Source organism: Ursus arctos, unplaced genomic scaffold (genome assembly GCF_023065955.2).
Source record: "Ursus arctos isolate Adak ecotype North America unplaced genomic scaffold, UrsArc2.0 scaffold_1, whole genome shotgun sequence".
Lineage (NCBI taxonomy): Eukaryota > Metazoa > Chordata > Mammalia > Carnivora > Ursidae > Ursus > Ursus arctos.
The window spans coordinates 97,196,338-97,211,134 of NW_026622763.1; the positions used below are offsets into that span (position 1 = coordinate 97,196,338).

Sequence of the window (14,797 nt, forward strand, 5' to 3'; positions counted from 1 at the left end):
ATTCTTCTGGTCCAAGGAACTGGCTTTGTCACCTTCTGCAGTTAGAACTCTACACAGTTCTTGGCACAAGAGATGCAGTCAAGAACTATCTTCTGACCTGTGCAGTGCTGGGATTTTAGGGTAAGTGTCTTGTGATAAAGAATTTTAATGGAGATAAAAGGTTTAGAAATTCTACTGCTTGAGGCGGTGGTGGTAATGGTGGTAGCATTGTCTCCTGTTAGGCACCATGAGTTCTATATTTTCTGGTGAAAAGAACTAATAAAAGTGGCAGATGGATGGGCCCATGAGCATATGGGAAGGCCAAGGATGGAAGAACACAGAAAATCAATTTTCTTTTCTTTACAATTTTATGTATGCACAATTTCTTTCACAAATTCAACAGAAGATTACAATGGGGGCTTTTCCTGACTTAACTTGAATGAGATCCTAAGAAAATTAACATTGGATAATGTAGCATGTGTGAAAGAGTTTACCGTAAACAGATTTTATAAAGGAAATAGGTAAGACTCTATGCCTTGATTCTTGTATCTCTTCATTAACTTCAAGAATATAGAAGTTTTTAGGGAGGGGACAGAAAAAGAACACACTGAAGAACTGTCTTGGGAAAGAGGCTGGTAATACTCTGTTTGTTCCAAGGCTACTGAGGGATGACCACATAATGACTTGGACAGCTATGAAATGTGTGAAATGTGGGCTCAGCTTAACTCATGACTGAGGAAGGTACAGCAGCCTGAGGCAGGAGAACAGGAGTAGTTGCCCTGGGGTGGACCTGCTTATACTCCAGAATTTTGGGGCCAGGGTGCACATGTGTCTCACTTACATATGCAACATGGGATAGAGAACCAAGGGGGAGACGTCAAGTCCTTCTAACAAGGCAATAGATGGCTGAGGATACCTATGGGGGGGTGGGGAGAGAAATGAATGCCACGTTCCTAAGTGCCACAAGGCTTTGCAGTCTACCATCATAATGAGAGATGCGTCTGCCCAAGTCAAGGGGATTATAGGTGTGGGATGTTCTGCACACTCATGCAAAAGACTCTTGAGGGAAAAGAAGTCAACCTTAATCATCTGTTAAACCCATGAAACTTAAAGCATACTAGGAAGAGGCCCAGCTCAAGACTTCCTCTGTCTTCCCCATTGCTGTGACTTGGGGGACAGACACTGGCTGGTGAGCTATTGGAGGAAGAGTAAGGATGCGTTATAAAAAATAGAGACGAAATCAGATGCATGCCGTGCCCTGCCTACACTGGCCTTTTCCCTTTGTAGATTTCCAGCAGAAGCAGGTCCCTGCTGGGAAGGAAGAAGATCAGATATTTGATGTTGATAATGAGCTACAGTTTTGATTAGTCTTTTGTGTAGGACATTCCATTTTCTAAATTGAGACTGTGTGATATAAAATGACCAAAGGTCCAAGAATGAGTAGCATAGTCAAGGACCTCTTGGAGTTTTCATTGAGGATAAGACAGCATTACTGTCAGTAATTACATTTTTAAAATATGAGTGAGCACTGAATAAATAAATAGATGAATAAAGGTAAAATTGCATTTTGATCACATTATGAGCTGTGCTTGAGTCAGTTCATTGCGTAGAACTACTCTAGCTAGTGGCAATAACATTTAGTACTTGTATAATTACTCCTTGTTGGTATGCTGTTACGACATATTCCCCTCCACCTACTTCACAAAGGTGAGTTGGCACAGCTCTTTTTGGTGTTCTATTAGAGTCCTTCTTTAGGAAAAGCCAAACGTGGTGTGGGCTTCTGATTTTGGCTGTGAATACGAAGGATGAACAGCTCTGCAAATGGAAACACAATCTCATCCAGGCTCTTTCCCTCGTGTGCACCATGACCTCCTGTTCAAGGGCAGAGCTACCTTAGCATATCAGCCTGGCACAGAACGTCATCGGTAAACCACCAGTGATGAGTGTGAGCTGAGACCCCCAGCAGCAGGGGCTGCTAACCCTCTGGCCGGAAGGATTTCATTACATTCCCCTGTCAGAGACGGAAGTTGGATTTGCTTCAGTGGAGTTACATTTTCTGCATTTGGATGATTGTCTCTCCTATAAAACCATTTCCCAATACCACTCCGGAATCCTAAAAACTGTTTACTTAGAAGCTTGTGCGGCTCATTCTCAGACCAAAGGCCACTCAGTGTCCTTGTGTTTACATTTCTACCTTTCAGATGCCCGGCCTTTGTGAGAACAGAACAGAGTCCTCAGGGGAAAGCACTGGAGGTTTCTGTTGTCAGCTCTGCTCTCAGGCTCTGCTGTAGCATGCTGTACACTATTCCTTAATGTGCTACTGATGTCAAGGGCCTTGTCTTTTTGCTCAGCATCCCGCACAAAACACAGTTCTCATCCAACTCTCCTGCCCTAGCGTGTTTGGCGTGCAAAGCTGATTCTCTGATGATCTCAGCCATGGCTTCCTCTGTCTTCTGAAAGAAACTTGTCCTCAAAAGTACACATTCTGTGGATGAGTAGTATGCCTCCGATATCTTCTTTAAATGGTGGTCTGTGTTAAAAAATATTGTCAGTAGGATTACTTTCAGATAGACCAAAGCTAAGGCCGGGAGGAGGTCCACATTTCAGGTCTTCAGAACTCACCTGAATGCGAGTCAGGAAATGAGTCACCAGGCTTGACAAAACCAATGGAAGAAGAAACAGATAATTAAGAGCCAGCCCTCAAAGAACAGCCATATGGACGATTTCATGCTCAAATATACTGTTTCTAGAACACCTGGAAAATATTTGTTTTGCCTGCAAATGAGTTTTGGACATTACATCTTTGGGGGTTTCAAAGTACTCTCAAATTGCAGAAATTCCAGACATATGGGTACACACCCAAAATGTGAAAATGTGTGTTTAGAAAAGAGGGGGCCGTGCTAGAAGATGAGTAAAGTCTAAGGACATAACGCATATCATGGTGACTATCGCTGATAACACTGTACTGTATTACGGAAATTTATAAGGCGAGTAGAACTTCAATTTTCTCACACACACAAAAGGCAAATATGTGAGGTGACGGAGGTGTTAATTAACTGCATGGGAGGACTCCTTACACAATGTCTACATACGTCAAATCAGCATGACGTAAGGCTAACATGTCTTAGAGTTTTATTTGTAACTTATATCTCACTAAAGCTGAATAAAATTTAAAAAATGAAAATTATAATAAAAGTAAAAAAATAAGTCTAAAAAAAAAAAAAAAGGAAAGGAAAGGAAAGTGGGGAGGGACGCCAGGACTTGCTATCCTAGTCACAACCATGGTCTCCACCGGATGCACTCTCCTACCTCTTCTCTCTGCTTCTATCTTTTTCTAACTTCGGTGCCCTCCAGTGATTCACGACTAGGGATGAATTTGCCCTGAGGAGACACTTGACAATGTCTGCAGACACTTTTGGTTCTTACAAGTGGGAAGTGGGTTGGGGGGTGTTATAACTCTATGAGAGGCCAGGGATACTTCTAAACATCCTAGCACGCAAACCCTCCACAGCAGAGAATTATCCAGCCCAAGATGTCAATTATTCCGGAAAAATCCTGGTATATCCATTCCCACACCGTAACAGGAATGCTCCTTTTAAAATATATAACAGATAGTGTTACTCCTGCTCAGAACTTTTCAGTGGTTTCCAGTTTCCCTTGGAGTAAACTTCAAAGTGTTTTTCATGGCCTATAATGCCCAAGGGGACCTACTCCTGCTGCCTCCCTGACTCACCTCCTGCTGCTGGTCTTCTCTCTTACTTCTCCCCAGCCGTAGCACTGTCCCTGTTCTTTTGACTTCTCTCTCCATCCATGTCTCTTCTCAAATGTCATATCCTTACAGAGGACTTCCTTAACAATGCTATCAAAAAAACAAGTAAGCAAACTGCAAACAACAACCCCATAACTCTCCCCAACCCTCTACCTCAGGGGCATAAAATCAGATTAATCATAATCCTTAGTTCATGACATACACTCAGCATTTGCTCATAAGAAGCCCTCTCTCCTTACCTCCCTCCCTACATTGATTCCTCCTTCCCTTCTTTCGTTTCTTCCTTCTTTCCTTTCTTCCTTCATTTTTTCCTTCAAAGTAATATAATTAAAATTATGACTCCAACATCCAACATGAAAGCTCTCTCCTCATCCAAGATAATTACTATCCCAAATCTTGTATTGACAACTTTAAAAGTTATTTTATAATATTAAACACATCGATGTGTATCACCTTAAAAGTATATGTTTTGGTTGTATGTGTTTGACTTCATGAAAAATGCAGCAGATGTTTTTAATATCTATAAGCTTATTTTCACTGATATTGACATTGCTAAGATCCACCTGTGATGTTGCAGAGTTATAGTGTTCATTTTCATTGCTGCATAATATTCCCCGATTGAATATGCCACAACTTGCTTTTCTAATCCCTTCTTCACAGGCATTCATTTATTTGTAGGTATTTGTCATCATAAGCTGGGTTGTTCCTGGGGAACATGTTCTAGAGTTCCTCTCAATAGAATTTACCACCACCTCATATAAATACATTGGTTAATTTGTTGATCGTCTGGTTCCTCTCAGAAGAATGTAAATCCCATGGAAGTAGAGCCTCAGTTTTCCCCTGCCATATCCACAAGTCCCAGAAGAGTGCCTAGTACATAGTGGGAACTCCCTTAATACCCACTATCTCTGCTTTTCCACCTTGGCCTCTTACCCAGCTTACAATAACAGCTTCTTGACTAGTCTCTGCTCCCTTCATTGCTGTCCTTGAATCAACTTTTAACATAACAGTGGGAATGATCTTGTTAAAAGATATGTTGGACTCTGTCACCTTTTGGTTTAAAAATCTCCAGTGGCTTCCCATATCTCAAAGTAAAAGCTAAAGTCCTTATAATAAACTCTGGCTTTGGCTCCCTCCTACTTTTCTGATCTAATTTCCTAAACACCTGCCCCATTGTACTTTGACTCCGGGTGCACTGGCCTCCTTGCTACTCTTTGAACACACTAAATCCATAATTCCACAGGACATTTGCACTTACTATCCCCTTTGCCTGGACAGTTCTTTCGGATATCCATATAGCATATACCTCACTTTCTTCAAATACATCCTACAAGTCACTGTTAGTGAAGTCTTCTCTGCTACCTCATGCAAAATTGTAACCCATCACTTTTTGTCTTTTTTTACAGTATTTTCCCCCTTGACTCTTATTGTTATTTAAGCTGTTTTTAATGATATAATTTGTCTGTTCTCTCTTACTAAACTGTAGCCTACTTAAGGCAGAGATTTTGTCTGTTTTGTTCACTGCTGAATTCTTGGTTCCTAAAAAATGACTGGTACGTATGAGATGTTCAACAAAAGAAGGAAACAATCGACAAAATGAAAAGGCAGCTAATGGAACGGGAACAATATTTGCAAACAATATATCTGGTAAGGGATTAATATCTAAATATATAAGGAACTCACACAATTAAATAGCAAATAAAATAAAATAAAACAAAATAAATCTGATTAAAAATGGGCAAAAGAGGGGCACCTGGGTGACAAGTCAGTTAAGCATCTGACTCGGTGTTGGCTCAGGTCACTGATCTCTGCTCAATAGGGATTCCGTTTGAGACTCTTTCCCTTTCTGCTCCCCCTCAAATAAATAAATAAATCTTTTTTCCCCCCAATGGGCAAAAGACCTGAATAGACATTTTTCCATAGACATACAAATGGCCAACAATTACATGAAAAGGTGCTCGACGTCACTTACCATCAGGGAAATGCAAATAAAAGCCACAACGAGATATTACGTCACCTCTATTAGGATGTCTATCATCAAAAAGACATAACAAAGGCTGACGTGGATGTGGAGAAAAGGGCACCCTGTGCCTGTCTGTGGGAATGTAAATTGGTGCAGCCAGTATGGAAAACAATATGGACTATATATGAAATCATCACATTGTACACTTTAAATATATACAGATTTGTCAGTTATTCCTCAATAAAGCTAGAAAAAATTTAAAAAAAAATTTTGCTGACTGAATAAGTAGGAACGAGGACAATTATTTATCATACAACTACTTATTTTGACATTCATCAGATCATTCTTAAAGTTTTAATGATCTAATGGATATCAAAATAACGTAAAGCTTCACAGATAAAATCTTCTCAAAGCAACTGATGCAATCATCGGAAGAAATAAAATATGAGGTAAGATAGACACCTGGATTAGAGTCTTGCTACTAATTCTGCAGATCTTTTTTTTTTTAAAGGTTAAGATTCAGAATCAGAGGGGCGCCTGGGTGGCACAGCGGTTAAGCGTCTGCCTTCGGCTCAGGGCGTGATCCCGGCGTTATGGGATCGAGCCCCACATCAGGCTCCTCGGCTGGGAGCCTGCTTCTTCCTCTCCCACTCCCCCTGCTTGTGTTCCCTCTCTCGCTGGCTGTCTCTCTCTCTGTCAAATAAATAAATAAAATCTTTAAAAAAAAAAAAAAAGATTCAGAATCAGAATGAAACTATTTACTTTTTTTTAAGATTTTATTTATTTATTTATTTGACAGAGAGAGAGACAGCCAGCAAGAGAGGGAACACAAGCAGGGGGAGTGGGAGAGGAAGAAGCAGGCTCCCAGCCGAGGAGCCTGATGTGGGGCTCGATCCCAGGACTCTGGGATCACGCCCTGAGCCAAAGGCAGATGCTTAACGACTGAGCCACCCAGGCGCCCCTAATTCTGCAGATCTTAATTCTCAAAGCTCGCTGAAATACATTAAGCAGAAATTTTACTTTTCACAGGGCTGGAAACAATGATTTCCTAGAGGGTAAAATCAATGAACTCATGCTCTGGATTCATGAGGAGGAAGCACAGACCCCCTTCGCTGTGGTCGGCCACACGTGCAGCCTCTACCTGAAGATTTCGGAGGAACAAAAGTGTCTCCTCATGGCTGCTGGGCCTCTGGTGGTTCTTAAGGAAAGCAACTGTTTTGCCAACATTATTATAAATTTAGAAGTCATTTACTTCCAAGTTCCACAATGAGTATTTTAAATTTCCTCACTTTGGTGTCATAAAATTTCTGAAGGGACTTCTAAGAAAAACCAAAAGATTTCTGGACGGGGAGCTAGATAAGAAATAGGTGGTTTCCGACAAATCATGTTGTTACTCACAATTATTAGCGTAAAGGAAACACGCAAGTAATACAATTAATGCCCCTCGAAGATATGGATACATTTTAGCAACGAAGGATTTGGGGCTCTGAATATCTGTTTTATAACTTCAGCTAAATCTTAAATTCTATGAATCCCTAAAATGTCAAACGAGGCATATTCGATTTGCACGCATAGTCTATCATGCTCTCAACTTCCTTGAATTTTGAATTTTCATATAAAAAGAAACATTCATTTTGCTATCATCCTTCTGGTCAAATTAGCTTTACGTGTTGTATAGAACTAGCAGTTCTATCTACCCACAGGGATTTGATTTGGTTTTCTTTACTACAACGGTTGTTTAATTATATGTATATATAATTATATGTATATATAATATATATATTTTGCTTAACTAATATATTATATATATATGTTATATATAATATATATATTTTAAATAAAAGCTCCGAAAGGAAATATCCTAACGAGTTGGAAAAGTTTTACTTTAGAAATGATCCCCTTGCAATGACTCCCAATGCCATTTAGGGAGATACGAGGGCGGGGATTCCAAGGGTGATATATTTTATCCACAAATGAAATGATAATGTGAACAAGCACACGTTTGATCTGTGCCCCAGAGCGCGGCATGGCTGAAGGGAAAGATGCATCCCTCGCTATCATTTGAGTCCTCCACCCAAACCCAACCATCAAAGCAGAAAATGTACGTGCTCCAAAAGATAAAACTCCGGTAAGTGAAAAGCTCTTCAGATATTTGTTTTAAAAATCCTTTGAGAGCACATTGAATTTGGATCATGAAAGAAGAGCTCAATTTGTACTTTTGATTTTTCCCAGCTTCATATTTTTAAAAAATGTTCTTTCACCACCTCCATGTGCAGAAGGCGATGAGCTTGCTTTGTTTCCCAGCTGACCTATTCATATCAAGTTAGTTACACCCACTTAAGTCCCCCCCCCCCCAATTTTGGCTAGTCCCATGGATCCCTCCTATGGAGCTGGAAACTGATATAGAGAATTTTGCTTTTTATAGAGAATTCAATCCCTCAGTACCACGAGACACCCTTTCTTATTAAAGAACAAAATGCATGGAAGTTGTTAAAAACAAATCATTTTCCATTAGAAAAAAGTTACATGATTGGAAAAAGAGAAGAGCACATTGCTGTAATTACCGGTACATTAAGCAGGGAATGAACAGCTGCGTGAACTTGGAGTCAGTAGAATAACAGCCACTGAGCCAGCTTCCCCATATGGTCCAAGGGAGGAGGTGGGGCTTCTCGCTGCTTGGGGGTTGGCGAGGTGAGGAGGGGGCAAACTAGAATCCCATTCAAGTGAGAAACTCAGGCCAAGAAATGTCTGGCTTCCCGATCCAAACCCAGCTTCCTCTTTGCTGCAGTGGGAAAATCCCCCTGGCCTCCATAACAAAAGCCTCTAAAATCAATGTTGTTTTTTCCTAAAGAGAGCAAAATATGAGCGTTTTCAGACTTTTGGCTACTCTGATACTAATAGAAAAGATGACCTCAGAAAGATTGAATCACTTCCTCGGCTTTCTTGGGGTGTGGCTATTACTTGGAATGATTGATATCACCTCACAAACACTGCTTGATCTAGCATTTGCCTTCTTTCCCAATTAGAAGTCGGGTCCAGCCAACAGCGACGGGTCCTCGCCACCAGGTATTGGTCTCAATCTGTTGCAGTGAGAAACATTACTGCCTTCTAATTGGCATTCCCTTCAGAATTTGGCAAATTTGGTAAAAGCGGACCGGCACTATGGTAACCTTTCATTATCAATGCAAATCCTAACAGAAAAGCATTCCATTCTTCTTACATTGTATGTCATAAATTAAACACAATAAATTTTATTGTGAAATCTCCTCGGAAGACATTCCTGAATAGACGGGGCAGAAAATGCTTGCATTATACTGAACAGAGCCAAAACTTGATAGTCGCTGGAAGGGCTGGCTAGAAGGAATCTAGCTATTTACAGGGGGAAATACCAAATAAGCTACATCATCCAAGGAGATGTTTTTGTGAGTACCAGGTCCAAAACCATTCGGGTTTCCACTATATGAAGGTTATTATCACAGAGGATGGTGGCCAGCTGTTCTTCACTGCCACAGAAACAGAATGGGGGGGGGGGGAGCATTAAAACGGAATTGGAGGAATTCAAGCTTCCTGAAAATTTGAGTTAACAGGAGAGCGATCCATTCCAGGGAGTTATATAATAGACGTCCTTCCTTTGCTATAGCTTTTTTTTTTTTTTTTTAATGAAAAGAAGCACTTTTAAGACAGTTCAGTTATAATTTTGTTCATCGGTAAAATAATAAATTTGATAATCTTACAACATTTCTCCTACTGAAAAAAAAAATCTGAAAAATCTTTCAGAATTAGGACTATGGGAAATTAGGCTATGTCCAAAGGATAATTTATTCAGTCATGCTATGGTGCAATGGAATCTCATAAAATGAGAGAATATTATTAAAGGAATCTTTTCAGAAATGGGTGCATTTCACGCCATAGATTTAGACAGGCATATTCCAAGAAGGAGTATAATAATTTCCCCATAACCTAACTCGGGATCATCTTTAGAACTATCTAAATTTAAAAATTAAGTTAAAATGCACCATTGTACTCAAATTAGGGACACTACTGTTTCTTAGGAAATTATTAGATTATAGGTAAATATATAGATAAATGTGAAAACATCATTTGATGGGTACTGGAGTGTCCTTTTATATTTGCTTTGTGGACTCTCTACTTAGGAATTTATAACTATATTCAAGAAGGTAGTGAAATATTAACTTGTAGGACTTTCTTAATAAACCAATTAATAAATCAAGCGTGGGAAGAACACTTACTCCAGTCTTTCACACATGGAGTAAATCCATCATTGCCAGACTTCTGAGTTCCATAGAACACTCTCTTTTATGTTTTCCTTCAACTTGAATGAAACTTTCTACCAGATCTCATTCCAGATCCCCCAGGAGACAGAGCTACCTTTCAGCGCTCAGTCCTTTACCAAGGTCTGAGCTCAAGTCTGAGCGTCTCAGTAGGCGTGTAATCAGAAATGCGGGATTACTGGATTTCACTCTGATGGTCTCTCTTCTCAGAAACCATTAGAAAAGAATATCACCTTCATCTGCGGCTCTTCTGACAGCTGACGTTTATCTCTGTGACCTCTGCTTTCTAGGGAAAAAACTACAATTTGTAGATGGCTTTACACTTGAAAAGTTTTCCAAGCAGGAAGGAAAGAGTAAAACAACAAAAGAATAGTTTTACTATGTAAATGTTTCTTGACTTAAACTCCCGGGCATTTAGGCCCTATGCCACGGCCCTCTGCAGGAGTTAAGCGGAGTCGGAGATTTTTTCCAAGTGACAGAACTAGTTACTTACTGCAGGAAATATTCAGTTACTTGGTTTGAGGTACAAATTGCATGAACATGAACAAGTTTACCAGGGTCTGAAACTGCAAGTGAAATTATTAATTTTCTCTCCTTTTTACCCTTTTATGGAGCATTTGTAAGGGATCCTTTAAGTGATCTGCTCAGTTTCCTTCCCTAAAAACAATCTGTCCTCCATACAGTGTGGAGTCCACTTCTGAACAAGAGATAGCTTATCGCGACAGTTGACAGCACCAGCTCTGGACTCAGTCCAAATGGGCTTGAATTCCGACTCTGCCACTGACCAGCTCTGTGCCCTTTGGGTGAGTTATTGACCCCTGAGCCTCTCTTTCTTCTCCTGTAAAACTGGGATTTCACAGCACCCCTTTCTCTATGATTGTTCTGAGTATTTTCAGAAGTTGCCAGAACAGTTTGCCTGTAGCTCTGTGAGATGAGCAAAGGGAGAAGAAAGATAAAACAGACCAGTACGAGAACACCATGGGATCAAAACTACTTTCTACACGAGATGAGAAACACCGTGCACCTTGATATTTATCTCTGCGGTAACAATATATTAATCCTCATTTTATTTTGAAGCAAAGGTAAATCTTTTACTTGTAAATGTGAACTACTAGATAACATGGACCATGGATAGCAGTTTTTCGGGGACGTAGGATGCCATGCTATGAATTTCCTACATCGTTTCACTTATCAGGTGCCTTCCTGAACACAGTAGCAATAAATAGACGGAAAGGAAGACAAAGGAGTAAAGGGTAAGCCTAGTCTATTTTTATCAGTTGGTGCAAAGTCCCAGAAAACAGGCAGCTAGAGTTAGGAGCCTCCCTTCTCCATGCCCCACATTCACTGTCCCTTTCACAGATTTAGAGACTGCCTTGGTCCCCCAAACCTTTCAAGCTCAATTATAAGTACGGCTTTAACACTGGTGTCTTCATTCGTAAACGTAACCAATGCTAACGGAGCACCCACTGTGTGTCTGGGACTCTCCCAAGCGGCCGCACAGGAGTTAGGTCGGGGTGTGAAGAATGACCTAAGCTCACAAAGATGCAATACAGAGCATCATCCTGATCCTCGAAGAATGCGTGGTCCAGGGAGACATTAAAAAATGACCCAAAGCCAACAACAATCAGAGCAAAAATCATGTAATGCACGACAAAAGGAGTTGTGGGAAAGAGAGGAGAGAGAAGGAAGTGTCTAGCACTGCTTAGGAAAGGTCGGAAGGCTTGATGTGGGGCTCCGGGGAAAGTAGGAATTAACCTGCTAAAAAGGGAGAAAAGAGGGCATGAGGAAGCGACATGGACAGAAGAAATGTCCCAGCAAAGACACCAAGGCCCACAAGGGCTCCGTGTGCCCGGAGTGTGCCTAGCAATGCTTGTGGTTGGAATGCAGGGCATTTTGTGGCGGCATGGGGTTTCTGAACATAGTAACGACACAGTGTTTTCAAAAGGCCACAAGTGACAGGGTGGCGGAAGGCCACTTCCGAAGTCTTGCTACCATCCTGGGTGATCTGATTTCCTGCACCAAGGAAGCAAGGCAGAGTCCAAGGAGGCCGACAGCTTTTAAACGAAGAACATGCCACTTTCCTTAAGGACCAGCTTCCAGGAGTTTCAGAAGACAGGGACGGGACACTCTCTCCTATGTGGTCCATGTCTCATCCAAATATCCTGAAAGAGACAATTCTGAGTGTCAGGAAGGAAGTATCGTAAGTCACAGTCAAATTGTCCGTCTCATGGTCTCCCTGATGCATAGAATCTACTTATCCTCGTTACCTAAGTCACGAACGTAGTTATGTTTTGTTAATGATGCCAAATACTAATTTGTGTTAAACAGCCCTTAGTTTAATTGTAGAAAATATTCCTTTTCCCCTCAAATCCTGCAAAGAAGAGAAGAACCAGGTGACCCAAGCCCAGAGGAGACCCAGAGGCTGGAACATGGGTGTGGCTTGTGAAAAAAAGCTGACGCTGCTCAAAGAGGGATTTTCACAGCTAAACCTCAGATCAGGAGGAGAAATACATGGTGATCCATGCCGGACAGGCCACACGTGGGCACCTCACTCAGCCTATAAGCTCATTGCCCAATGAAAATCACAACACTCTCCAAAGATACATTTGAATCAACAGCAGGATCTGCGGTAAACAGTATGGTAGTTGACCCTTTTCACTTAGATAACATTGCTAGAAAAATCGATCTGGATTTGCCCCACCAACATTAAATCTGATAGGACCAAACCAGCTCAGGTTTGCAGGGCTCTGCAATATGGACGAGAAAAGGACAATAATCAGAGCATTTTCTTGACTTCTCCAGTTTCTCAGAAAGCAGCCTGAGTCAGCCCTCTCCAAAGAGCAGCGATGGAATCCGAGTCGGTAAACACATTGTGCGGCGGACCGCTGAGCGGCCCCGCAGCCCCTCTCGCTCATTAACGAGGGCCAAGCAAGAACAACAGAAAGTTCGCGCTACATCTGGAAGCGTTGGTCACCAAGCTAAGCTACCAAGCAGGTGAAGCATTTTAATCCCACACTCTAGCGCCTATAAAATCGGCCTGATTCCTTCAGCGTTTGTGAACCCTGGGAGAGGAATTCTTAGGACAAATAAATGGGGCGGGTAGAAATGAAGCGAGAACAACACCTGTCTCTGCAGCTGGCCGGCAGACCTCCCTTTAATGTGCTGTCTGCTGGGAAATTGAGGCGTCTCAGGTTACGCGGCGGCCTGAGCCTGCAGAAAGGAATTCCATGACCAGAAGATGTGAGGCTTGATCTGTGGCCAAAAACAATGGTGAAAGGTACAAAATGAAAAGCGCTGTCAGGACAAAGGCGCTCAATCACAGAACAACGCACCACTTGGCCGTTTGAAGAAACAAACCCAAACCCGAAGTCACCACTGGATTAACAACTGGTTGATCCCCTTTTACCTTCTAATGCTTCTCTGGCTGGGACTACTTGTTGAAATCGAAATGCGAAGAATACAGCCGCCAGCAGCGAGCGCACAGTGTCTTCATTTAGGGCTAGTTCTGGCGGGTCTCGGAAAAGCAACTTGCAAGATTTATGCTCCTGCGCCTTCCGTCCATGTTTTTTTTCATTAAAGAGGGAATTTAGAGCAAAGTTACCAATGTAACTCCAACCCAGGGCTGGAGAAGTCCTCGCTGACTTGCAAAATAACTGTGGCTTCAGCACAATTGCGTGCCCAATAGTAACAGAGGTGAAGTCCATAAAAATTGTGTGCACATATTTAAAAAAAAAAAAAAAAAAACAGGAGAAAAGACCTTGGAATTAGGTTCACGTTGGATCTAATGGTTTGTTTTGTCACATAGAATGCAGCTACGTTTGAATGGGAAAAAATAGAATGGAAGGGGAGAGTCTTTCCAAGAAAAGCTTGAAGAATATATATATATAGAAAGAGAGAGAGAGAGGGAGGGAGAGGTGCGGGGAGAGAGAAATTGGCGCTGAATGCCCAAGGAATGAGAGTCAATGCCTGGAAAGCCTATAATGGGAAGCAGAGCCATTCAGGCCCCAGTCAGAGTCTGGATAAAATGGAAAGACTTTGGAAAAATAAGATAAAATTCCCAATGAGCCCTGACTGACTGAAACCTACTTGAGGCTTTAGTGAAAGAGGGCAGAGGAAGATCAAGAATGCCTCCCTCCTTGAAAGTTGGGAGCTTTAGAGGGGCCCCACCCAGTGGGTGCATGAAGCAGGAAGTGAAGTGGACACCAAATGCCAAATTTGTTCTCTTTGAATTTGGCTGTATGTGGGTTCTGACTATAACAGATGGAATTGATTGGGTCAACAGTATGTGAAATGAGAAGGACGCCTGGGCCCAAGAAGGAAGCAAATGCCCCAGGTGTCCAGTCCCAAATATTTTGGCAGTGAATTTAAACACAGGGGGAAAAAATAATTTATCCATGGAAAACTTTCAATGAACTGTTTTTAAAAATGCCTAAAATACCTATGGCCAGTTTCCATGGTAAACAAATATAAGCAAAGTTTTGTTGTTAGTTTGAAGAAGTGATTCCACTTTATTAGATTTTTGCTTAATATTCTCCTTAAAGCATTCATGACAGGGAACTCATTTGTTAAAATACGTTATCGAAACCCTAACACGAACACGTATTTGGTTTTTCATTGACACTCTCTTTCTTGTGTAACATTTGAGGAAACCTCAGCCATTTTTAATACCTAAATGTAGTTTTTTCTCTAGAATCCCCTCCCTGTGTCCCTCTTTCTCTCTCAAATACACCCACACAGCCTCTCTCTCTCTCTCTCCTTCTCTCTCTGTCTGTAGGAAAGGGCACACATTTGATT

General features: G+C 41.4%; 2 long non-coding RNA genes across 2 annotated transcripts; both read right to left on the reverse strand.

Annotated features, from left to right (window-relative positions):
- Nucleotides 1–328: 328 nt before the first annotated feature.
- On the reverse strand, nt 329–9,342 carry LOC130542270 (uncharacterized). Its single transcript, XR_008956725.1, has 4 exons — nt 8,276–9,342; nt 3,713–3,838; nt 2,602–2,632; nt 329–2,509 (listed from the first exon to the last, which is right to left on the reverse strand). It is a non-coding gene; the product is annotated as an uncharacterized LOC130542270 (long non-coding RNA).
- A 10-nt stretch (nt 9,343–9,352) lies between these two features.
- On the reverse strand, nt 9,353–13,623 carry LOC113248589 (uncharacterized). The gene is made up of 3 exons (XR_003313563.4): nt 13,410–13,623; nt 13,127–13,255; nt 9,353–12,165 (listed from the first exon to the last, which is right to left on the reverse strand). It is a non-coding gene; the product is annotated as an uncharacterized LOC113248589 (long non-coding RNA).
- Nucleotides 13,624–14,797: the final 1,174 nt, after the last annotated feature.